Below are 23,940 nucleotides of genomic sequence, written 5' to 3' on the forward strand. Positions count from 1 at the left end.
TGAACATGTTATTTAAATAGATAACATATCATAGGCACTTGCTCACTAAGGTGAGATGGCAGAGACTAAACCAGATGTTACCATTGTGACAAAACTTGTAAATATTACATCTCAATCCCAAATCAGTACTTTCTCAGGCCAGTAACTGTTCCAAGATTGCATGAAAAAAGATGAATACCCATGATGGATAGAGCTAAAATTCTAGAATTACTGAATCCAAATTCCACCGGGGCAGGGGCAATAACTAGTTTTTATATTTCTTGAAAAAGAATGTTTTGAATGAATGGAGAAATATATAATATAAAATGGTTAATATCTGGACATGTATCTTTCAAAAATATTTTGATAAATGAAACTACTTGTGTCATTGTTAAAACTACAGTCTTCACAAAAACAGTATCTTTTGCTATAGTAAACAATTCTTGCATATTCTTCTATTACTGTAGGGGTTTTAAAATTATTTTATTTATTTATTTATTTTTAAAGGTTTTATTTATTTATCTGACAGAGAGAGAGAGAGAGAGCACAAGCAGGGGGAGCGGCAGGCAGAGGGAGAGGGAGAAGCAGGCTCCCCGCGGAGCAGGGAGCCCGATGCGGGGCTCTATCCCAGGACCCCAGGATCATGACCTGAGCCCAAAGGCAGACGCTTAAGGACTGAGCCACCCAGGGGCCACTAAAATTATTATTTTAGATAACAGATACATAAAATTGAAGAATATCATCATTAATAATATTACTTTGAAAACATTTTCTAGTAAGTAGAGTATGCCCCTAACACTACTTTGTGACCAATTTGAATGTTTAGTTTTACTTTGCTTTCAATAATATGATGCAAACCCACTTAAAATTAAAATGGGGAAGGTGTGACCTCAATGAGTACTGGGTTTTTTCCCAACTCTATGGTCTCATTTACATAGTGTGATGTGTGCTTTTCTATGCCCCTGCTGTGTATAACAAGTCATACAGAATATATTGGGATTCATTAACATTGCATATTTCTGATTAATTATTAAAACTTCAATATAGTTTTGAATTTCTACTGATATTCAAAAACTATTCAAGATATACATTTGTGGTTAATGGATATTGGTATAATTCCCTTGATAGTTAAACTGAGTTTTGCTCTTCGGAAATAACTACACATAACCACTATTATAATATACCTTGAATGGAGCTAATTTTTGCTTTTTTTTTTTTAATTCTTCCAATTTTTTTAGTTGAAGGATAGTTGACTTACAATATTATATTCGTTTCCAGTTATAACATAGTGACTCAACATTTATATACATTACAAAATGATCACCATGATAGATCTAGTTACCATCTCTTTTAGGGTTCCTGGACTCAATTCTAACTTTGTGGGAATGTTCCCCCCACACACATAATACCAAACAATTCTTGGACACCAGCAGTATGTCCATGAATTCAACTCAACTCTGACACTTCTACCTGGAGATAGCATCAGATTCAATCCTACAAGACTGCCCCCTCCCCCCACCCCCACTTTAGATGCCAGTCTCAAACCTCAGGCTGTTACCTATGCTTCTGACCAATAAGCTTCAGATTTGAGGTTCCAACAACCTTCTCCTTAGATTCTTGTCATTTGCTAGAGAAGCTCACAGGACTCAAGGAAACACTTATGTTTACCAGTTTCTTTTTTTTTTTTTTTTTTTTTTAAAGATTTTATTTATTTATTTGAGAGAGAGAATGAGATAGAGAGAGCATGAGAGGGGGGAGGGTCAGAGGGAGAAGCAGACTCCCTGCTGAGCAGGGAGCCCGATGCGGGACTCGATCCCGGGACTCCAGGATCGTGACCTGAGCCGAAGGCAGTCGCTTAACCAACTGAGCCACCCAGGCGCCCTGTTTACCAGTTTCTTAAAGGATATGATAAAATACACGAATCAACAGTCCGATGAAGAGATACACAGGGCAAGGTATGGGGAATGGGTGCGAAGCTGCCCTGCCCTCTCCAAGTGTGCCACTCTCCCCATACCTATACATGTTCACCAGCCTGGAAGCTCTCCACATCTAGTTGTCTTGGGTCTTTACAGAGGCTTCATTGCAGAATCATGATTGTTATTAGCCATTGGCTGATTCAATCTCCAGCCCGTCCCCACCCTGGAGGTCAGGGGATGAGACTGGAAGTTCCAACCCTCTAATCTCAGGGTTGGTCCTCCTGGCAACTAGCCTCCACACTTGGGTAGGGTCCAAAAGTTGCCTTCATTAATAATAAGATACCCATTTCACCTTTATGCTCTGGGGCATTTTCAGTAACTATGAATGAAGATCAAATATATCTGAGAAATATATTTTGGTCATCTGACTAAATATATATTTCTTTTTTTTTTTTAAGATTTTACTTATTATTTTAGAGAAAGAGAGAGCATAAGCAGGGAGAGGAGCAGAGGGAGAGGGACAAGCAGACTCCATGCTGAACGTGGAGCCTGTCGCGTTGCCGGGCTCAATCTCACAACCCCGAGATCATGATCTGAGCTGAAATCAAGGGTCGGACGCTTAACTGACTGAGCCACCCAGGCGCCCCAATATAACATCATCTGTTACCATATGAAATTATTGCAATATTATTGACTATATTCCCTATGTTGTACTTTTCATCCCCATGACTTATTTATTTTATAACTAGATGTTTGTATTTTCACGTATTTCACCTATCACCCCACCCTCTCCTCTCTGACAACCACCAGTTTGTACTCTGTATCTTTTTTTTCTTTTTAAAGATTTTATTTATTTATTTATTTGAGAGAGAGAGAGAGAAACAGCGTGAGAGGGGAGAGGGTCAGAGGGAGAAGCAGGCTCCCCGCCGAGCCGGGAGCCCGATGCGGGACTCGATCCCAGGACGCCGGGACCATGACCCGAGCCGAAGGCAGCCGCTTAACCAACTGAGCCACCCAGGCACCCCTGTACTCTGTATCTTTGAGTCTATTTCTGTTTTGTTTTGTTTGTTCATTCGTCTTGCTTTTTAGATTCCAGACATAAGTGAAATCAGATGGTATTTGTCTTTTTCTGACCTATTTCACTTAGCATAATACCTCTAGGTAAATGGAGCTTATTTTGAATCATTGTTTAAGTATTTCAGTAGAAAGAACTTTTTGGCCACATTTATACCCAATGGGATACAGATAAAAATTCACATGGCAATTGAGAGTGACCCTTTATAGAATTGTAGAAAATGGGGACAGTTACTAGAGTTTTAACACTTTGAAATAACTTTTTTTTTTTTAAAGATTTTTATTTATTTATTTGAGACAGAGAGAATGAGAGACAGAGAGCATGAGAGGGAGGAGGGTCAGAGGGAGAAGCAGACTCCCTGCCGAGCAGGGAGCCCGATGCGGGACTCGATCCCGGGACTCCAGGATCACGACCTGAGCCGAAGGCAGTCGCTCAACCAACCGAGCCACCCAGGCGCCCAACACTTTGAAATACCTTATCATTATATCCTAGCAGGAACTACCGAATAGACCTTTCTGAAAGTCTGAAAGAAACATGGGTCATAAATTAAATACTCAGGAGGATAAAGTATTGACTATTAACTGATAATTTAGGATAGGTTCCCCATTCAAAGAGGAAATGTACGTTACTCCTTTTGGGATCGATTCTAAGGCTTCAGCTGGAATAGAACACCAGTTTGTCACATGTAGAAATAAAAATTGGCCCTTGTGTCTTCAGCTCATACGTAGCTCTGATGTCAGTAAGGAATCGCCCCCATTTTTCAGTAATAATGACACATATCAAATTATCTAGCTACATTGGACAGGGCTGTTGTGCCAGTTACCAAGTCATTGGCCCTTTGCTCCAAACCACCCTCTCTGCTAGGCTTTGTGACGGGGGGCTCGTCTCTGCAAGCCACATATCTGTTTTGCCAACTGGCTCCCTGTGGGTTCTGCTTGAGGGAGGATGCAGGGCTAGGGAGGAGAGCTTCTCCTTCCTGGGGACTTCATAGACAGGAAGCTGAGCAACCCCCAAGCAATATTTCCTCACTCCAGCAACCGCAGCTGATTCCTGGGACAGAAGGTGAATCCACTTTGCAGGTTTTCTAACCCTTGAAGAACTAAAATCAAAGTACCACCTTGGGGTGCCTGGCTGGCTCAGTCAATAGAGCATATGACTCTTGATCTCTGGGTCATGATTTCAAGCCCCATGTTGGGTATAGAGCTTACTTAAAAAAAAAAAAAAGTACCACCTTAAGAGACACCAGCATCAGTGGCTCACAAAAGTTGGGGTCCCAGTGCCATGGAGCACCCCCTTCTCAGAGGTCTGGGATTCAATTCTGTGGGACTCTTTCTCCAAGCTCCTCTTTAGTCCCCCGAAAAGGAAGGGACCATCTGCTTTCCAAAGTCTTGTTACCTCCATGGTGGTTTAATGTTCCCTGTTTTACCTTTTCAGAGCTCAAAAGCATAGTTAATAATTCTTTATATCTAGTTATTGATCCTTTATGTTAAATTGTCTATATTAAAATAACTTGTCGGGGCGCCTGGGTGGCTCAGTTGGTTAAGCGACTGCCTTCGGCTCAGGTCATGATCCTGGAGTCCCGGGATCGAGTCCCGCATCGGGCTCCCTGCTCAGCGGGGAGTCTGCTTCTCCCTCTGACCCTCCCCCCTCTCATGTGCTCTCTCTCTCTCAAATAAATAAATAAAATCTTTAAAAAAAAAAAATAACTTGTCATTTCTGTCTCTTGACTGATACAGTTGTATCAGGAGACAAGGGATGAAAACAACCCAAATCTAACAATCAGTCAACAAACGGGGCTAGTACTTTACAAAGATTCATATTTGCTTGGAAGGTCAAATGGCTAAAATTTATAGTATTTTATGAAGAGAGAGGAATATGAAAGTACTCTAAAAATTGACTAAATCCAGTAATTTTTCTCGATCCTTATAATGTGAGTTTGCTATTTTATTTATGAAATATTTAATTCTATAACAGAAGACAAGAGAGACAAATGGGGTATTAGTTAGGGTTTTCCAGAGAAAGAGCCAATAGGGATTGGCTCATGCAGTTATGGAGGCCAAGAAGTCCTGCGAACTGCTATCTGCAAGTTGGAGAACCGGGAAAGTCACCGATGTAATTCAGTCTGAACCCAAAGGTCTGAGAATGAGGGGTGGAAGTCCCAGTCTGAGTCTGAAAGACCCAGAATCAGGAGCACAGGTATTGATGTCTGGAGGCAGAAGAAGATGGATGTCCTAGCTAACCAGAGACAGCAAATCCACTCTTCCTCCACCTTTTCTATGCCATTTCATTTCTATTCTGGCCCTCAAGGGTCTACTGATTCAAATGCTAATCTTTTCTAGAGACAGCCTTGCAGACACATCCAGGTATAATGTTTTACCAGCTATCAGGGCATCCTTTAGCCCAGTTATGTTGACACATAAAATTAACCATCACAGACAGGATGGATGAAACCTGTAAGTGTTAAGCGAAGTTAATACATAAGCTAATAGCTTATGAGTGGTAGGTAAAACTCATAAGATGCGTTAAAGATAGAAAATGAGTAAAGAAGTAGCTTGAACAACATGAGCAGAATTCACAAGATATGTTAAATATAGATGATACATTAGTAACATTCAAGACATATTACATATATGATAAATAGGATGAAACAAGCAAAAGTGTTTCTTTACGGAAAGAAAATATGAGACAGCCAAGTCATAAGGTACAGATCCTGTCACTTCTAGGTTGACAGCTAATCATCCCTAGGTTGGCTACTCATTTGGACCCATCCTGGCCCCATGGCGCTCGGGTTAAGAAATGCAGACAAAACCATGGTTGTTCAGCAGGCTAGTTGGCAAGCTACAGCTGACGTCAGAAGTACTCGCTCCTGTGTTTTCCAAAGGAGGTAGTGCATATTATTGATCCCAGGCATTTCTGGCTTAACCTCTCAACCTCAACTCTGGTACTTGTGACAGAATGAGGGGGGTGGTGGGGAGAGGGACGAAGGAAGAGATGGGGGGGAGGGGGAGGAGGAAAGGGGGGAGAGAGAGAGAGGGAGAGAGAGAGAGAGAAGGGAATCCAAAGATTCAAGATTCAGGGAGGATCATCTTTCACCTCACTTGGACTCTATGCTATGCTGAACTATTCTATAGCCCCCGACAGAGTGTCTCACTGTGGGTTTTGAATTAATTATTTTTTAAGATTTTATTTATTTATTTGACACAGAGAGAGAGACAACTAGAGAGGGAACACAAGCAGGGGGAGTGGGAGATGGAGAAGCAGGCTCCTGGCTGAGCAGGGAGCCCAATGCAGGGCTCGATCCCAGGACCCTGGGATCATGACCTGAGCCAAAGGCAGATGCTTAACAACTGAACCACCCTGGTGCCCCGGGTTTTGAATTAATTAATAAACCATCTGATTCAACATCTTAATTGAGCCTCTCTGTTCAGTGAACTTTAGGATCAACCATGTCCATTCCTGTGGAAAGGGCAGTTGGAATTTCGTGAGGGACTACATTGCATCTATAGATCAATTCGGGAGTATTGCCATCTTAATGATACTGAGTCTTCCAATGCATGACACAGGATGTCTTCCCATTTATTAGGTCTTAAAAAATATTTTTTCAATTGCATTTTGTAATTTTCAGTGTACAAGTCTTACATTTATTTTATTAAATTGAATCCTCAGTATTTTTTGATGCTATTATAAATAATAATTAATGGAATGTTGTACATCTATTAAAATACAATTTAGAAAGTATGGTATGTATAATAATAGAAATTATTGTTGTAAGTATGGTATAATAGCATTGGAAGATGATTTTTATTTAAGGAAAAAAATAAGAACACCAAATCATTTGCATTATAAAACTGTGACTATGTGCCCCAAATAAGCAAAGAAACCTGTATGTAGAAATCCTAAAGTAAAAGTAAAATGTAATTTTTCTCTTTTTCTACCTTTTTGTAATTTCAAACATGTCTTTAATGACAACGATTACTTTTATCATGAAAACTGAATATATAATTTTAAAAAATCCAATAACCTTGAATTATTTGGGTGGTTAAAATAGCCAGACTGGACTATTTATGATACATCCTCTTTGAGAGCTAATTACATGTTTATTCTTACAGTGCTAAAAATAAAACTGCTGCATTTGATGTCAAATTAACACAAGTTAATCGCAGATTTTTTGCAATTTCTCATGCTAAGCAGCTTGTGTAATATTCATTTATATGACGTTTAGATGTTAATCATATCTATATTCTACTTATCAGTTTTTTGTTTAAATGATTTTTTCAAAGATTTTATTCATTTATTTGGGAGACTGAGAGAGAGAGAGAGAGAGAGCATGAGTTGGGCGGGGAAGGGCAGAGGGAGAAGCAGACTCCCTGCTGAGCAGGGAGTCAGACATGGGGCTCCATCCCAGAGCCCTGGGATCAGGATCTAGATGCTCAACTGACTGAGCCACCCAGGTGCCCCTCTACTTACCAGTTTTTTTGCCATATAGATTTTAATTTCTTTTTAATTCCCCATTGCAATTTATTCATGCTATATGTTATTATAGCTAGTCCTTAGATAGCTCAATAGTCAGTATACGATTAAAAAAATTATAATTGCCCAAAACTGTATGTTTGACAGCATAGCAAAACAATTTTTATTTCTCACTGTGTAATCATTCAAATTCTGGCTGCAGCATCCGGGTGATTGTCAGGACAGTCTAATTCTTGTGCCTCAGACTTTCTGAGGTTCATTTCATGGATATAAGAAAAAACAAACCAGCATCTCTTATATTTGCTGTCCACATTGGCTGAAAGAGGCAGATTTATAGTCGCATATAGGAAAAGGAGCTATTGCTGGACTCTTCCACATTTGTAAAACATGTCTCTCCCCATCACTGAGTGGATCCTCTGAGCTGATACTGTGGAGAGTCAAGGATATGGGAGGCTGTCTGAGCAGCTACCCTCCTTCTTCCATGAGAGCCATTTCTCCCTAGGTACGTGGAATAGGTTCTGCTGCTGACTACTGCTGCATACTAGAAAGACTGTGCCCCACAATTTAATTAGTTGGTAATTCTAATCTACTAATTTCACTAACACTTCTTTTGAGCACTGTGTCACCTGGCACAACATTTTTGAGACTTAATAGAAGAGCACACAGTTTCCGGGCAGCGTTTCTCCATTTACTGCACCATTACAGCACCTTCATTATTTGATTTAACTATTCTATTCTCTGGTATTGGGAGGTTTTCAGCCAAACCTATTGATGTGTGCTCATTAAGACCAGTTGTCTACAAAGCACCTGCTTTCCTGAGAAAGGATCTTATTACTCACACATAACTAGTTCCCGCCAAGAAGAGGGCTTACATTTCTTTGGCTGGCTCCATGCTTTACCAGACTGCCTGTTTGGTCTTTGTAGTCATTGTGCTAAGCCCAAATTTCTTCCTTCTCCTTTTGTTCTGGGCAGATCCTGCTGCGAATCACTCTTCATCCTCCCTGGGGAAGCTGGACCGTGCTGCGCCCGGCCCTGCAGCTAGATCCTTCTGTGATATGAGTACAATGGTTCTAGTTCCTGTCACCTTCTGGGGGAGTCATTTAAACCCAAGGACATCCAAAAAGTTACAGTCAGCACCTGCCCCCCAGCCCCCCCCCCCGCCCAGGGCTTTCAGCAGATACCATACCCTTCCTCTGCTTCTATTCTGGTCGCCCTTGTCCCTCCCTCGGCAAAGGACTCCCACTGGAATCAGTAAAGGCAGGACCAGCAGAAGCAACTGTGCTATACAGTTCAGAGGACAGCGAGTTCCAAGCAGCCCTCCCTTAAAAATGGAAACACTGTCAATGGGGAAGTCACCTGAAACTCAAAATCCGCTGTGAAAAGGAGAAGCAGGACCTACCGTAACTATCTCTGGGACCTTGGGCTTGAAGCCATGTTTCTCCTAGTGTCAGTTTCCTCATCCGAGAAAAGTGAGTGTGGACTGGATCCATTTCTTCAGTTTCTGTGGGTTGAAAGAACGCAATGAAAGCCACGGACTTTCTCCTTAGAATAGTACACCTGTGAGAATTAAAAAAAGAATTATGAGAAAGCTCGGGATGGACTGGCACCCTGGAGACCCATGGCCACTGGGTTAAAATAAAACACAAAGAAGCCAACAAATGAAACCACGAACACGATCTCTAAATTCATTTCGAAATCTTATATTCTGCAATTCCAACCTCCCCATCCGGGTTCCTGGCATGACTTGGATGTCCTCTGCCCTGATCTGGCCATTTCTTCTCACTTTTCAAACTTATCTCTCTTTTTTTAGATTTGTTTTAAATTATGGCAAAATATGCATTAAATAAAGTTTACCAAGTTAATGATTTTTAAGTGTATAGCTCGGTGGCATAAAGCACATTCACACTGTTGTCCAATCATCACACTACCCAGCTCCAGAACTTTCCATTTTCCCAAATTGAAACTCTTGGTAACCCATTTCATGGTATCAATTAAATTTTAATGGATATTTGGATCATTGATTAATAAATTAATTTCTTCCAAAAAATTACACCATGACACAACATTGAAACCCAAAGGCAAAAATTTCTTAGAAGATGATTCTAGGACAGGCAGTATAATGAAAAACAGGATGAACTGCTAAATCTGCCAAGTGTTAATAGAAATCTCCCAGCAAGTTTTAAGATACTCGGGAATAAATGACAGTGAAGGCACTTAAAGCCAAAAAATTTGGAGACAAATCTTTAGATGGTCTTACAATCTTCCGCTTTAGCAGAACATAATGTGAGATTCTATCTTTGGATACATTTATCAGAAAGCAAGTGAAAAGGAAAACATTCCCTGTCTTTTGAGATAAAACATGTGCTAGAACAGCTGCTCGGACTCTGAAATGGAAGGTACATGTTGAGGTCCTACACATCTGGATTGCCCACTGATAGCTTGACCTTTAGTGAGAGAGAAATAAATTTCCATCTTTCTTAAGCCACAGATGGTTTGGACCCCATTAAAGTAGCTGAGCCAGTATCCTAACCAATAGAGAGCTACTTTACACCACATGAAAGATAAAGTTCTCCGTGAACTAGGAGCCCAAACGGAAAAGGTTAAGCCATAGCGCTAACAAAAGAAGGAAAGGAAAATGTCTCTGGAACTTGAGGGAGAGAAAGGGCTTTAAGATTTTTATTTATTTATTTGGGTGGGGGCAGAGGGAGAGGGAGAGAGAAAGAATCTCAAGCAGACTCCTTGCTAAGTGCGGAGCCCAACGCAGGGCTCCATCTCATGACCCTGAGATCATGACCTGAGCTGAAACCAAGAGTCAGATGCTTAACTGACTGAGCCACCCAGGCGCCCCGAGAGGAAAGGATTTAAATAAAATACTGAAAAATACGATCTGTGAAAGAAAAAAATGAGAGATTTGACTTAACAAAAATTAAGTAAGGATTTCTGCTGAATGAAGGACACCATAGAAAAAGTGACAGATTAGGAGGTAAGGAGAAACTTTTCATACGGAGAAGTAGAACATGGGTCAGGATCTAGAATATACAAGGAACTCTAGTGAGTCAACCAGAAAAAAGGGAACTTCATTTTCTGTATGCTGCTGTAATGACCACAGACCTGATGGCCTGAAACAACAAAAATTCGTTATTTTACAGTTTTGCAGGTCCGAAGTCTGACAAGGGTCTCCCTGGACTAAAATCAAGGTGTCTGCAGGGTTGTGTCCTCTCTGCAGATTCTAGAGGAAAACCCGTTTCTTGCCTTTTCTGGCTTCTGGAGCTGGCAGCATTGCTCCGCCCCTTCCTCTGTCTTCAAAGCTAGTCACAGCAAGTTACTGTCACATGCCTCACTGTGACCTCCTTCTCTGTCTTTTTTTTTTACCTTGTGATTACACTGAGCTCACTCAGAAAATCTAGGATACTCTCGCTATTTTATTATTTTTTAACGATTTCACTTATTTATTTATTTAACAGAGAGAGAGAGAGAGAGCAGGTTCACAAGCAGGGGAAGCGGCAGAGGGATAGGGAGAAGCAGACTCCCCGCCGAGCAGGGAGCCTGATGTGGGACTCGATCCCAGGACCCTGGGATCATGACCTAAGCCGAAGGCAGACACTTAACCGACTGAGCCACCCAGGTGCCCCAATCTCACTATTTTAAACTCGGCTGATCAGCAACCTTAATTCCATCGGCAACCTTAATTCTCCTTTGCCATGAAAGTAAGAGAATCATAGGTTCCAGGGATTAGGCTGCAGACATCTTTGGAGAGCTCTTAGTCTGCCTACTAGGTACACATCAGAACAAAACACGAAGGATATGAATTCCCTGAGGGGGAAACACTTATGATGAACAAATTATGGTCAGAAACTACGAGTACAATGATCTTAAGCGTCACCTGGGAAAATACATTCATTTTTCAATCAGAATGTTTATTAAGCAGATAACATGGGCCAAATTCCCATTGAAAAGAAAAGATGGAGAAGTCTTCAGTGGTCAGCCAAAGGTCCCTTTGAAACCCAGTCTGTCCTAGACCATCTCAGGTGTTCTAAAATACTACCAGTAAAGAATGTATTGATTGTAGAGACCTGATATATGATAAGATGTTCGCTAGAATTCCAAGGCTTTTGTCTTTGTTTCAGAGTCAAAATGAAAGTGTTTAATCTATCTGATTGCTGTGCAAGGTTATCTTTAAAATTAGGAGGGCTCAAAGCACTTATTTATTTATTTATTTATTTTTTATTTTTTTTTTAAAGATTTTATTTATTTATTTGAGACAGAGAGAATGAGAGAGAGCGTGAGAGGGAGGAGGGTCAGAGGGAGAAGCAGACTCCCCGCCGAGCAGGGAGCCCAATGCGGGACTCGATCCCGGGACTCCAGGATCATGACCTGAGCCGAAGGCAGTCGCTTAACCAACTGAGCCACCCAGGCGCCCTCAAAGCACTTTTTTAAAGAAATTACCAGTGTTAGCCATGTCCTGCCTTTTTGCCTTACCTGATATCCTACTTTCCCTTAGAGATACATAACTTAATTGAGCCAGCACTGAAAAAATCTGCAGTATCAAAATGCATTCTGCAGAAGTGACTAGAATCAGTATTTTATTTACAGATCCAAGACACATTCAGCACAGCTGTACCACTGGCCAAGGCAGGGCTGAAAGTCAGGGTCATTTTCGGAACTTCAATTAAATAGATTACATTCAGAGGGGCACAAATGGAGGCCATTATCATTAAAGTTGAGTTGAGAGAGGTTGCAAACGTGGGCACCACCTGGAGATCACAAGAAAATATGTCTTTGTGCTAGATCTCTAAAGAGTTGGCTTTTATGTTTTCTCCCTGGAAGTAACGCTTGCCCAGAATCATATAACTGACTGTAATAACAAGGTTATATGACTTTACATATTGAAAATATATCTAAACATATGACAATATTACTTTGAACTTCCACTGCACTCTTCACCCAAGGACTTCTCCATCATTAGCTAATTAAATCTCACAGTGTGGAAGGGAAGTATATACTTACCTCATTTTACCAAAGGGAACGTTTTTGAGTGGTTAAATGACAGAGTGAACAGTTACCCCAATGGGAAGGTAGTAGGGGGGTGGGGGTGGAAACATTTTGCTGAATAATGTAGATATCTGGGAATGAAGCTCAAAGGTTCACATAAGGGCCATTCATCTTATCTGTCACTTTAGAAGGCTGAATCTAAACGTCACCAGATACATGGAAAATACTGCTCTCACAAATTCTCAGGAAAGACACCGTAATTCTCCTTACCAAACTATCTTGGCGTCTTTACAAATTAAGTTCTTTATAAAATAAATAAAGCACTGTTTGTAAAAGCAAAACACTAGAAACAACACAAACATCCTTTGATAAAGAGGATGGCAAAATAAATTGTGGTACATTTAAGCATGAAATATTGAATACTATGCAAGCATTAAAAAGAGCAAAACTGGGGTACCTGGGTGCCTCACTCGGCTAAGCATCCGATTTTGGTTCAGGACTTGATCCCAGAGTCCCAGCATTGAGCCCACATCTGGCTCCCTGCTCAGTGAGGAGTCTGCCCCACCCCCACCTTTCCCCCTCCCCCTCCACTGCCCCATCCCCACTCGTACTCTCTCTCTAGTGCACACGCGCGCTCTCTCTCTCTCAAATAAATACATTTTTTAAAAATCTTTAAAAAAATAAATAAAAAGAGCAGAATTAACAGAGGTCAATCTATTGGCCCAATGACAATGATGTAATGTTGAACAAAGAAGGTAAGTTACTTAGCAATTTTATAAAAACATGTGAAAATAGAAACTACCAAGTAATTTTATTAAATATAAAATAAATTCGGGTGCCTGGGTGGCTCAGTTGGTTAAGCGACTGCCTTCGGCTCAGGTCATGATCCTGGAGTCCTGGGATCGAGTCCCGCATCGGGCTCCCTGCTCGGCAGGGAGTCTGCTTCTCCCTCTGACCTTCCTCATTCTCATGCTCTCTGTCTCTCATTCTCTCTCTCTCAAATAAATAAATAAAATCTTTTAAAAATAAATAAATAAATAAAGACAAAAAAAATTATTAAAAAAAATAAATAAATTCTTGTTTTCAACTTAATGTCTTATTGTTTTTCTTTTTGTAACACCTTACTGAAATATAATTCCTGTGCCATGTAATTCATAAATTTAAAGTGTACATTTCAATGGTTTTTAATATACTTACAGATATGGGCAACTGTCATCACAGGTAATTTTAGACATTTTCATCATCTCAATGAGAAACCCCTCACCTCTTAGCTATTACTGCTCTGTTGCCCCAACGACCACCAAATCTAAGTAAACACTAAATCATTTTGCTTCTGTAGATGTGCCTGTTCTGGATATTTCATATACATGCGATCATGTAGTAGGCGGTCTTCTGTGTCTGGCTTCTTTCACTTGGCATAATGTTTTCAAGGTTCATCCATGTTATAAGGTGTATCAGTACTTCTTACCTTTTTTTAGCTACATAATGTTTCATTGTATAGATATGATTTATCCATTCCACACACCCATGTCTATCCTCTCATGAATTATGGACATTTAGGTTGCTTCTACCTTTCAGCTCTTACGAAGGAGGCTGCTATGAACATTCACGTACAAGTTGTGGGTACGTATTTTCATCTTGGGGGCATGTACCTAGAAGAATTGCCGGGTCACATAGTAACTCTATGTTTACCTTTTTGAGGAACTTTGACTATTTCAGTCCTTTGGGGTATATATCCAGGAGCAGAATTGCTAGGTCATATGTTAATTCTATGTTTAATTTTTTGAGGAACTGACAGACTGTTTTCCACAGTGGCTGCACCATTTTATACCCCCAGCAGCAGAGTGTGAGGGTTCCAATTTCCCCACACTCTGGCCAACAATGTTATTTCCTATTTTTGATTATAGCCAACTTGGAGAGAGTGAAAAGGTATCTCATTTTGGTTTTTTGACTTGCATTTCCTTGATAACTAATGATGTTCCAGACCTTATCATGTGTTTTTGTTTTGGGGGGGGTATGGAAAGAGTATGTTGCAGTTAAGAACAAAATATAAAACTTTCTTGGCAAAAGAAAGAAAAAAGTTCTTTTGATCTCCTTGAATGCAGCACACACAAAAAGTGACGGTTCCCCTAGGCTCCCTCAGGAATGGAGGAATAAGCAGAGGGCAGGAGTGCAGAGATTTCTTTTTCCATGCCCAGGCCTGTGAAAAATGATGACCAAGTGTTAGTCCTGAGCAGGCCCATGGATGGTGTGTATTCCTGGTTAGCCCTCTGGAGTCTGGGAGCATCAGCATCTCCAATAATTTATTTGTATAGGCATACGTCAGAGATACTGTGGGTTCGGGTCCTGGGAGATGTGAGCTCCTTGTATAGTGGCAGGCATAGGCATGTAAGTGTCATTGCTGCTGAGGAAGAGGTGGCCCACCTGCTGGGTAAGAGGTCCCATCATGGAGGCAGGCTGGAGAGAAATGGCGTGATCCATCTCTGGTGGCAGAACTGAAGCTGAAGGCTGCATGAGGTATGATTGGTGGTGCATCTAGGATGGGTTAGATGCTTGCAGAGGAGATGTCTGAGTCACTCTCTGATCCAAAGACATGGGATCAGAGAGATGGAAGACATGGGGAGAGTGCAGACCGAGCAAGCATCCTGCTGGGGGTGATGTTATAAGGAGCTGGGGAAAACCCATTCTGAAGAGCTGTGGTAGGGTCATAGATCAAGGCTATACCACCCATATCTGCATTCCGTGGCCAGGCCCATCCATTTTGCACAGATTTTCCTTGGTTCTGTCATTTCTTTGGACCACCATCAGCAAATTTGCAAAGCAAGGGATTAGGTCGAGCTGGTACTCCAGCAGATGCCTTAATATATTTTCCATTAAAGTGGGTGATGATGGCTTCACACTTCTCTGTGGACTCCATTCTTGCAAAGCCAAACCTGTGCTGGTCCCACTCGTGTCTCGGAGGATTTGAGTGGAGATAACCTGGCCAAAGGGCTTCAGCATCCCCTCCGGTTCTTGCTTAACCATTGCTAGTGGAAGCTTTGATAGGTATGAATTTGTGGGGTCCTGCTCCTGTTGCTTTGTCATCTGTGCCTGTATGCCACTGGCTTTCAGTGCTGTGACAGCTTTCTGTGCTGCTGAAGGACTGTCAAAGTCCACAAAACCACAGCCTTTGCATTTGTTTGTGCTCTTGTCCAGTATGACCTCGGTGGAGACTGGTACAATTTTATAAGGTTCTGGTCAGTAAGTGCCTGATTGCAACCCCTGGATATAGAGGTTGGTTTTGTTCAGCTGGTCATTTCCATTGCTCCCACTGCTGCTGCTAGGGGTACTGTTGCTTGGACTAGTTGATGCCATCTGCTGAGGCAAGGACACATACAGCTTCTTGTTGTTTTTGTTATAGCCAAAAGTTGAAATCCCAGGCCTGGAAACCACTGAGAGCAGCATTTTCTCTTGAATGTAAGGTGGCTGAGCCTTTTCATGTGTTTATTGGCCATTTAGATATCTTCTTTGAAGAACTGTCTATTCAGATTTTTTGCCCATTTTTAAATTGGGTTGTCTTTTTATTGCTGAGTTGTAAAGATTTTTGTTGTTGTTGTTTTAACATATTTTGGATAAAAGATATTTATTAGATATATGGTTTGCAAATGTTTTCTCCTACTCCTGGCTTCACTTTTCACTTTCTTGATAGTAACCTTAGAAGCACAAAATTTTAAATTGTGATGATGTCCAATTTACCTTTTAAAATTTTTTTTTTTTAAGATTTTATTTATTTATTCATGAGAGACAGAGAGAGAGAGAGAGGCAGAGGGAGAAGCAGGCTCCCAAGGAGCAAGGAGCCCGATGTGGGATTCGATCCCAGGACCCTGGGATCATGACCTGAGCCAAAGGCAGACGCTTAACCATCTGAGCCACCCAGGCGCCCTACCTTTTTAAATTTTTGTTTGTGCTTTTGCTGCCACGTCTAAGAAACCACTGCCTAATTTACACTTATGAAAATTTATGCCTATTTTTTTCCCCAAGAATTTTATAGTTTTAAGTGCTTGCATTTAGGACCTTGATCCATTTTAAGTTCATTTTGTAGATGGTGTGAGATATGGATCCAAATTGATTCTTTTGCATGTGGATATCCAGTTGTCCCATTTGTCGAAAAAAATATTCTTTCCTTGTTGAATTGTTGTGGCACATTTGTTGATAATCACTCACAAATGTGAATGATTATTTCTGGACTTTCAATTGTATTCCATTGGTGAGTGTATATGTCTGTCCTTATGTCAGTACCACATACTCTTGAATACTGTAGTTTTGTAATAAGTTTTGAAATTGGGAAGAAGTCCTTCAATTTTGTTCTTTTTTGAGATTGTTTTGGCCAGTCTGATTCCCTTAATTTCCACATGAATATAAGCCAGTAGTATCCATATTGTTTCCATATGGATAAGCTTGTTAATTTTATGAGAAAGGTAGCTGGGTATTTGAAAAGAGATTGCTTTAAATCTGTAGTGCAATTTGGGGAGTATTGTCATTTTAAAAATACAAAATCTTCCAATCAATGACAAGGATGTCTTTCTATTTATTTAGGTCTTTTAAAATGTCTTTCAATGGGGCTCCTAAGTGGCTTAGTTGGTTAAGCATCTGCCTTCGGCTCAGCTCATGATCCTAGGATCCTGGGATTGAGTTCTGCATTGAGTTCCCTGCTCAGTGGGAAGCCTGCTTCTCCCTCTCCCACTCTCCCTATTTGTGTTCCCTCTTTTGCTGTCTTTCTCTCTGTCAAATAAATAAATAAAATCTTTATTTTTTATTTTTTTATTTTTAAAGATTTTATTTATTTATTTGACAGAGGGAGACACAGCGAGAGAGGGAACACAAGCAGGGGGAGTGGGAGAGGGAGAAGCAGGCTTCCCACTGAGAGGGAGCCCGATGCGGGACTTGATCCCAGGACCCTGGGATCACGACCTTAGCTGAAGGCAGACGCTTAATGACTGAGCCACCCAGGCACCCCATAAATAAAATCTGTAAAAAAATGTCTTTCAATGATATTTTGTAGTTTTCCATGTAGATGTCTTATATTTATGTTAAATTTATTCCCAATTATTTTATTCTTTTTAATGTTATTGTAAATGTAAAATTTTTTTAATTTAATTTTTGGATTGTTTATTTCTTGTGTAGAGAAATGGAATTTGATTTTGTATATTGATTTTGTATTTTGTAACCTTGCTAAAGTCTTTCCTTTGGTCTAATAGTTTCCTTGTGGATTCCTTAGAATTTTCTACATGTAAGGTCATGTAAACTGCAAATAGAAATAGATTTACTTTTCCTTACTAATCTGGAATGTCTTTTATTTCTTTTTCTTGCCAATTACTCTCAGTAATACTTCCAGTACAATGTTGAACAGCAATGGTGATAGCAGATATCCTTGTCTGCTTCTCCACATCTATAATTAAGACCCCTATTTATTAAATTGTGCAAAGAAAGCAGAGTTCAAATCCGTGTTGTTTTGCTATTTGAAGTGGAACATGAATATATCTTGTTTCAATTCTTCCACTTTAAAATGGCATAAAGTATTTATTACCTTTCTATTTTGGTATTGGAAAAATGAATTAGAATTGATGATCCCCTTAAAAATTAAATATTATGTAAATTCATAGGACAAAATTATGGAGCATGATTAGGACAATTCGTAAGTAGGGGATGAAACCTTTAGCCAAAATCATTTTACCTTCTTAAAAATCAGAATTATTGGGGTGCCTGGGTGGCTCAGCTGGTTAAGCAACTGACTCTTGATCTCAGCTCAGGTGTTGATCTCAGGGTCGTGAGTTCAAGCCCCACATTGGGATTCATGATGGGTGTGGCACCTACTTAAAAAAAAACAAATAAAGATCAGAATTATTAATGAATCATGATCTTTTTTAAAAACTTTTTTTAAGATTTATTTATTTTGAGAGAGAGACAGAGAGTGTGAGCATGGGGCGGGGAGAGGGGCAGAAGGAGAGAGAGAATCTCAAGCGGACTCCCTGCTGAGAGGGAGCCTGAGTGCAGAGCTCAACATGGGGCTCAATCCACCACCCTAAGATAATGACTCCAGCTGAAATCAAGAGTTTGACGCCCAACTGACCAAGCCACCCAGGCACCCTGAATCATGATCTTTATTCTTGAGTAAGGCAGGCTGGGGTCCAGGTGACTTTCTGGAACACACACAGAATGTTTGCCTACCCTGGAGGACCATGAATAACTTGAATAACCATGAATAACCCACATCTATTGGTTAGAGTCTTTTTGTTTATGAATCCTGCTTGTTTGCTCTTTTTGTATGTTGTCTTGATAAATAAATTAATATCTTAATTCATGTAAAGGTGGCTTGTAGAAGGATTTCTCCTTTTGGGCCAATAATTTCTTTCCTCTGAAAAATGAGGAAAAGAAGGTTAGAGAACTCCCTTTGGCCTGGAAATTGTGCCTGGGTTTGGCTGCATCAATAGCTGGAAGGTCTTGAGCACCTCTGCCTTTGAGGTCTCCCACAATGAGCAGAAAGATTGCTCCTTGGGGCACCTGGGTGGCTCAGTCGTTAAGCATCTGCCTTCAGCTCAGGTCATGATCCCAGAGTCCTGGGATCAAGCCCCGCATTGGGTTCTCTTCTTGGCAGGAAGCCTGCTTCTCCCTCTCCCACTTCCCCTGCTTGTGTTCCCTCTCTCACGTTCTCTCTCTGTCAAATAAATAAAAAAGAAAAAAAAAGAAAGACTGCTTCTTGGGCCAGGTTCCTCTGAGCTCTCTCTGCTGATCGGAGCTACCTTGTGGTTATACTTGGAGGTAGTACTGACATACGATATAATACTGCATTTGCTCCCTAGAGAGACAATTATTTCAGTCCATTCAGGCTACTATAACAAAATACCATAGACTGGATGGGGATGGCTTATAAACAACAGAAATTTATTTCTCACAGCTCTAGAGGCTGGAAAGCCCAAGATCAAAGTGCTAACAAATTCAGCGTCTGGTGGGGACCAGCTTCCTGGTTCATAGATAGCTCTTTTTTCTGTGTCTTCACATAACAGAGAGGGGAGGGACCTATTTGGAACATCTTTTAAAAAAGCACGAGTCCCATTCATGAGGCTTCACCTTCATGACCTAGTTACTTCTCAAAAGTCCCACCTCCTAATACCATCACAATGGGGATTATATTTTAACATATGAATTTTGGGGAGGGGGGACACCAAACATTCAATGTGGCAAAGAGGCATCCTCAAGTTTGACAGCCACTAAAATAGCTATTATTTGTAGCTACTACCTATTATGGAGGTCTTGGGGTAAGTGCTTTCCTTGATTTATCTCCTTTGGTCCTCACACATGTCCTATCAGTGCATGCTATCTTTAACCGCAATTTCTACTTGTAGAAGCTGGATTAGGGGTTATAGAGGCATCAGGGTTTTTCCCCCTTCCCAACATTCTTTCCCCCCATTTTCTGTTCATCCCACCCCTTTCCTTAGTGGAAGTCTTCTGCCCAACTACTTCTAACTCCAGTACGATTATAATACCCTGCCCTGCACTTCAGGGTGTAAGTAAGTAACTTAGGATCAGGCAATCTCATAATGGCTAATCCTGATGGGGTTTCCCATCATGGATTTTATATCTGGATGTTGGGAGAAAGAAATGTTCTTCTTTCTTCTTGGGTCACTATATGGGAAGATGGAAGTCTGAACCATACTTCTCTCTTGCCCTATATATTTTGGGAGAATCCTGCCCGTTATACAAAAGAATGGGACAAACATACTGAGGGAAGCAAGACTAAGATGTTGAGAAAAAGAATATTAATATTTGCTGAGTCTCTGAGGCCCGATCCTTTTTAGAGTGAGATAATAAATCTCATTTTTGCTTACTTCTTTGAGTGAAATTTTTGTCATCTGCAACCAGGAAAGTTAATTAGCTTACCCGTAATTATGCAATTAAGAAGGTTGCAAAGCTGGTTTTAAACCTGTCTGGCTCCAAGGTTTGTAGTCTATGTAATAGTTTGCTTAGTTTATATGACTATGGGCCAGAGATTTTAAGTTAGTTAAGTAAAAGAAATAAAGGGTAGGAAATGCATATGATCCCAACTGACAGACCTACCCAAGTATTAGAATTCATGTTCAAATTATGAGGAAGGGCAAAATTGCACGACTTTTCCAGGAAAAAAAAAAATAAAGCATTTCTTTTTCTCCTGGAATAAAATCACCACAGATAGTAGTATGAGTTCTTAGGAGAGTCACTGAATATTTCCTGTGACTTTTGATATATTATATCTTCATCTAAGCCAAAGGATCCAGCATAGCAGACTGAGGCCATGCCAGCGATTTGTGGGTATGACTGAAAGGTCGAAGGATGGTTGAAAATGAAGCAGAGTTCAACAATTAGAACTTGACCTGTGGTCCTGGAGCCACATGTTTTTCTCCATAATGTTGCATGGTTTGTGATAAGCAGATCCCAACATATAAGGTCTCTACTCTTCATTCCGTTCCCGATCCATACATACACTGCTACCTGAATGACTATCAAACATTTACCATCAGGTAAAATTCAACATGTTTTTATTATAAGTTAGCATTTAAAGAAATATAACAAAAACTATTGTAAGTACAAGTAGAAAATTACAAATATACATACATACAGTTCTCCATACATCCACACAGATATCTATTGCCCATTTTTTTTCAAGTACTTGGGCATCATTTAAAAAACCTACATTGAAGTTCAAAATGATTAAAAGCCCCAGTTGCTGACTGGGATGTAGTAACAGAAAATTAATAACTAAAGGATATGCAGGACAGACTTGATGATTAAAAACCTCCTCCGAAATAGATCTTGGGTGAGATTGAAAGTATCAAAATAGCAGTTTCAGAATGCTTGAGAGTTCTAACCACAGTTAGAACATTATAAATCTAAATTCATGATATATGGTTAAAGCTTTTCTTAGATGTGGGTTCATGGAATTCTCTATAACTAAATAAGAAAGAATGAAGACAAACAACAAAACCTTTAGCTCAAGAAGTGAGAAAAGGAACTGTAAAACAAACCTAAGGAAGGAACGAGAAAGTTACGGATAATAAATAAAAGTACAGTAAATACATTAGAGTATGACTATTCTTTTTAGCAGAATTAATAAGTTGAAGATTGATTCTTTAAGGAAGAATTGGCAAATCAATACTTAGTCTAATAGAAAAATGATACACAATTGCTTTGAATGTAATAAGCAGGACTTAATGATTTTTTTCTAATTATGAAAACAATATATGCTCAACAATAACAATAAAAATTAGAAAATAAAAGCAACATAAAACCATTTTTGATGGATGGCTACTAGACATACTGTGGTTGGTCATTTCACAGTGTATACAAATATCAAATCATGCCATACACCTGAAACTGATATAATGTTATATGCCCATCATATCTCATTAAAAAAGGAGACCATTTCATTTTTGACCCCCCTTTTTGCTTGCAACATGCTTGTTTTAAATTATAGTTGACCCCTGAACAACAGGGTTTGGGGGCATTGAGCCTTGTGCTGTCAAAAATCCACGTCTAACTTTTGATTCCCCAAAAACTTAACTACCAATCGTCCACTGTTGACATGAACCCTACCAGTAACAAATAGTCGATTAACACATATTTTGCATGTTATATGTAGTACACACTGTATTCGTACAATATAGCAAGCTACAGAAAAGAAAATGTTAAGAAAATCATAAGGAAGGGAAAACACATCTATAGTACAGTCATACTGTACTATATCTATTGAAAAAAATTTGTGCATCAGTGGACCCGGGCAGTTCAAACCCATGTTGATCAAGAGTCAACTGTAATTTATTTTTCTCCCACAGTATTATCATCCCTTCCCCACTGACATGTTCAGTGTCTCATCATCTAAGACTTTCATCTTACAATTATCTTTGAAAATTTATTTCCATTACTCCTTTGTACCATCATGTGTATTTTGATCCTGATACTTCAAATCCACAACTACAGCCTTCATGCTTCAGTAACTACAGAAACTTCTCAGCTGGTATAAATGTTTCCACTTTTTGGTCCATTTGGCACAGTATCTATCTATCAGGAGCTCTTCTCTTTCCTGAGCCTTGAGAAACGCAGCCCGATACCGCCTTGGCCAGTGAGGCTTAGGTATGGACTAGTGGAACATTGGTTAAATAGCCACACCTCTTTTTCTTCCCACTCTCCAATTTCCTCCTTATGTCTCCTATTCACCACAGAGGGACAAATGGAGAATAACTAGCATGCTAGCAGCCCCTTCACTTCCCTTCCTCCCAGGGGTAATTTGGCCGCACAGAATGGCTCTTTCCCTGGGCACCTGGGTGGCTCGGTTGGTTAAGCGACTGCCTTCAGCTCAGGTCATGATCCTGGAGTCCCAGGATCGAGTCCCGCATCGGGCTTCCCTGCTCAGCAGGGAGTCTGCTTCTCCCTCTGACCCTCCCCCCCTCATGCTCTCTCATTCTCTCTCTCAAATAAATAAATAAAATCTTAAAAAAAAAAAAAGAATTGCTCTTTCCCTGACCTCGACAGACCCATTCCGAATCCGTGCTTTGCATGCACTGTTTTCTCTGGCAGGAATTCCCTTACCCCATTTCTTTGCCTGGCAAACAAATTCCTACTTACCCTTCAAGATCCAGCTCAAACATCACCACTTTCTAGCCTACGCACCTCGCAGAAGCAGCAAGGTCCTACGAATGTTACAAAGAAAAATGAAGGTCAGGCCCTCAATCGGCTACTTAACTAGTTGGTATGACTGTGGTTGAGGAACTTCTCTGATTTTACGCTCCCTTTTTTTGCAAAATAATAGTGGATATTATACCTGCCTTGACATCCCTTTCCAAGGGAAATTGAAAGCATCCGTGAGACAAAATGTTCTCTAAAATGCAAATCATTTTACAAATTTAATTTTGTTGTTGCTCTTAGCACGGCTTAGAATTTTTTTTTCTTCTGTTTGTTCAGTGCAAAAGCCAACTATGGGGGCATTCAAATATCAATTCATACCCTTACCCTGCCCCCCCATTTTTTTTGTTTCTACAGCCCCCTTTTTTCTCTTCTGTTCTCTTATTTCCTTCCCGACCCCCTTTCCTTTTGTGACTTGCCTGTTTGTAGCGAACTTCAGTATCCGAGGACACTGCTTGCCTTTGCAGGTACATTTTACAGTTAAAGTGATTTTAGTAACGAACGGGGATGGGGCGGTTGTGGATGTGCGGGAATCCAAACCCAACCTAACTCTGCATTGTAAATTGTAAAGTTCTGGGAGCCGAGAATTCAGATGGGCCGGGCCAGAGCGACTTTGCAGGGCCAGGTTCGGCTTTGCCGGGACTTCTGCAGCCCGCGCGGGAGTCCGCGCCGGAGCCCGCGCTGGGATCCCGGAACCTGAGGAAGGTGGGTGCAGTGGCGGGACCGGAATTCCGGGAGGGAAGCACAAATGGGCGAAGACCACAACTCCCGACGTGCTCCGCGGCCGGGGCGGGTTCTACTCCCTGCTTGTCTCCT

At 40.6% G+C, this 23,940-nt stretch overlaps 1 long non-coding RNA gene and 1 pseudogene across 2 annotated transcripts; both read right to left on the reverse strand.

Moving 5' to 3' along the window:
• Positions 1-5,302: 5,302 nt before the first annotated feature.
• LOC145716726 (uncharacterized) lies at positions 5,303-23,934 on the reverse strand. Of its 2 annotated transcripts, XR_014139554.1 has the most exons (5): positions 23,544-23,734; positions 18,146-18,281; positions 8,840-8,997; positions 8,313-8,488; positions 5,303-7,867 (listed from the first exon to the last, which is right to left on the reverse strand). It is a non-coding gene; the product is annotated as an uncharacterized LOC145716726 (long non-coding RNA). The 2 variants fall into 2 exon arrangements; XR_014139553.1 differs by having other exon boundaries at positions 5,303-8,488; positions 23,544-23,934.
• LOC102726336 (RNA-binding motif, single-stranded-interacting protein 2-like) lies at positions 13,619-15,892 on the reverse strand (annotated as a pseudogene).
• Positions 23,935-23,940: the final 6 nt, after the last annotated feature.

The sequence above is a fragment of the Leptonychotes weddellii genome, chromosome 13 (assembly GCF_054177405.1).
Source record: "Leptonychotes weddellii isolate Sample4059 chromosome 13, ASM5417740v2, whole genome shotgun sequence".
NCBI classification, from domain to species: Eukaryota; Metazoa; Chordata; class Mammalia; order Carnivora; family Phocidae; genus Leptonychotes; species Leptonychotes weddellii.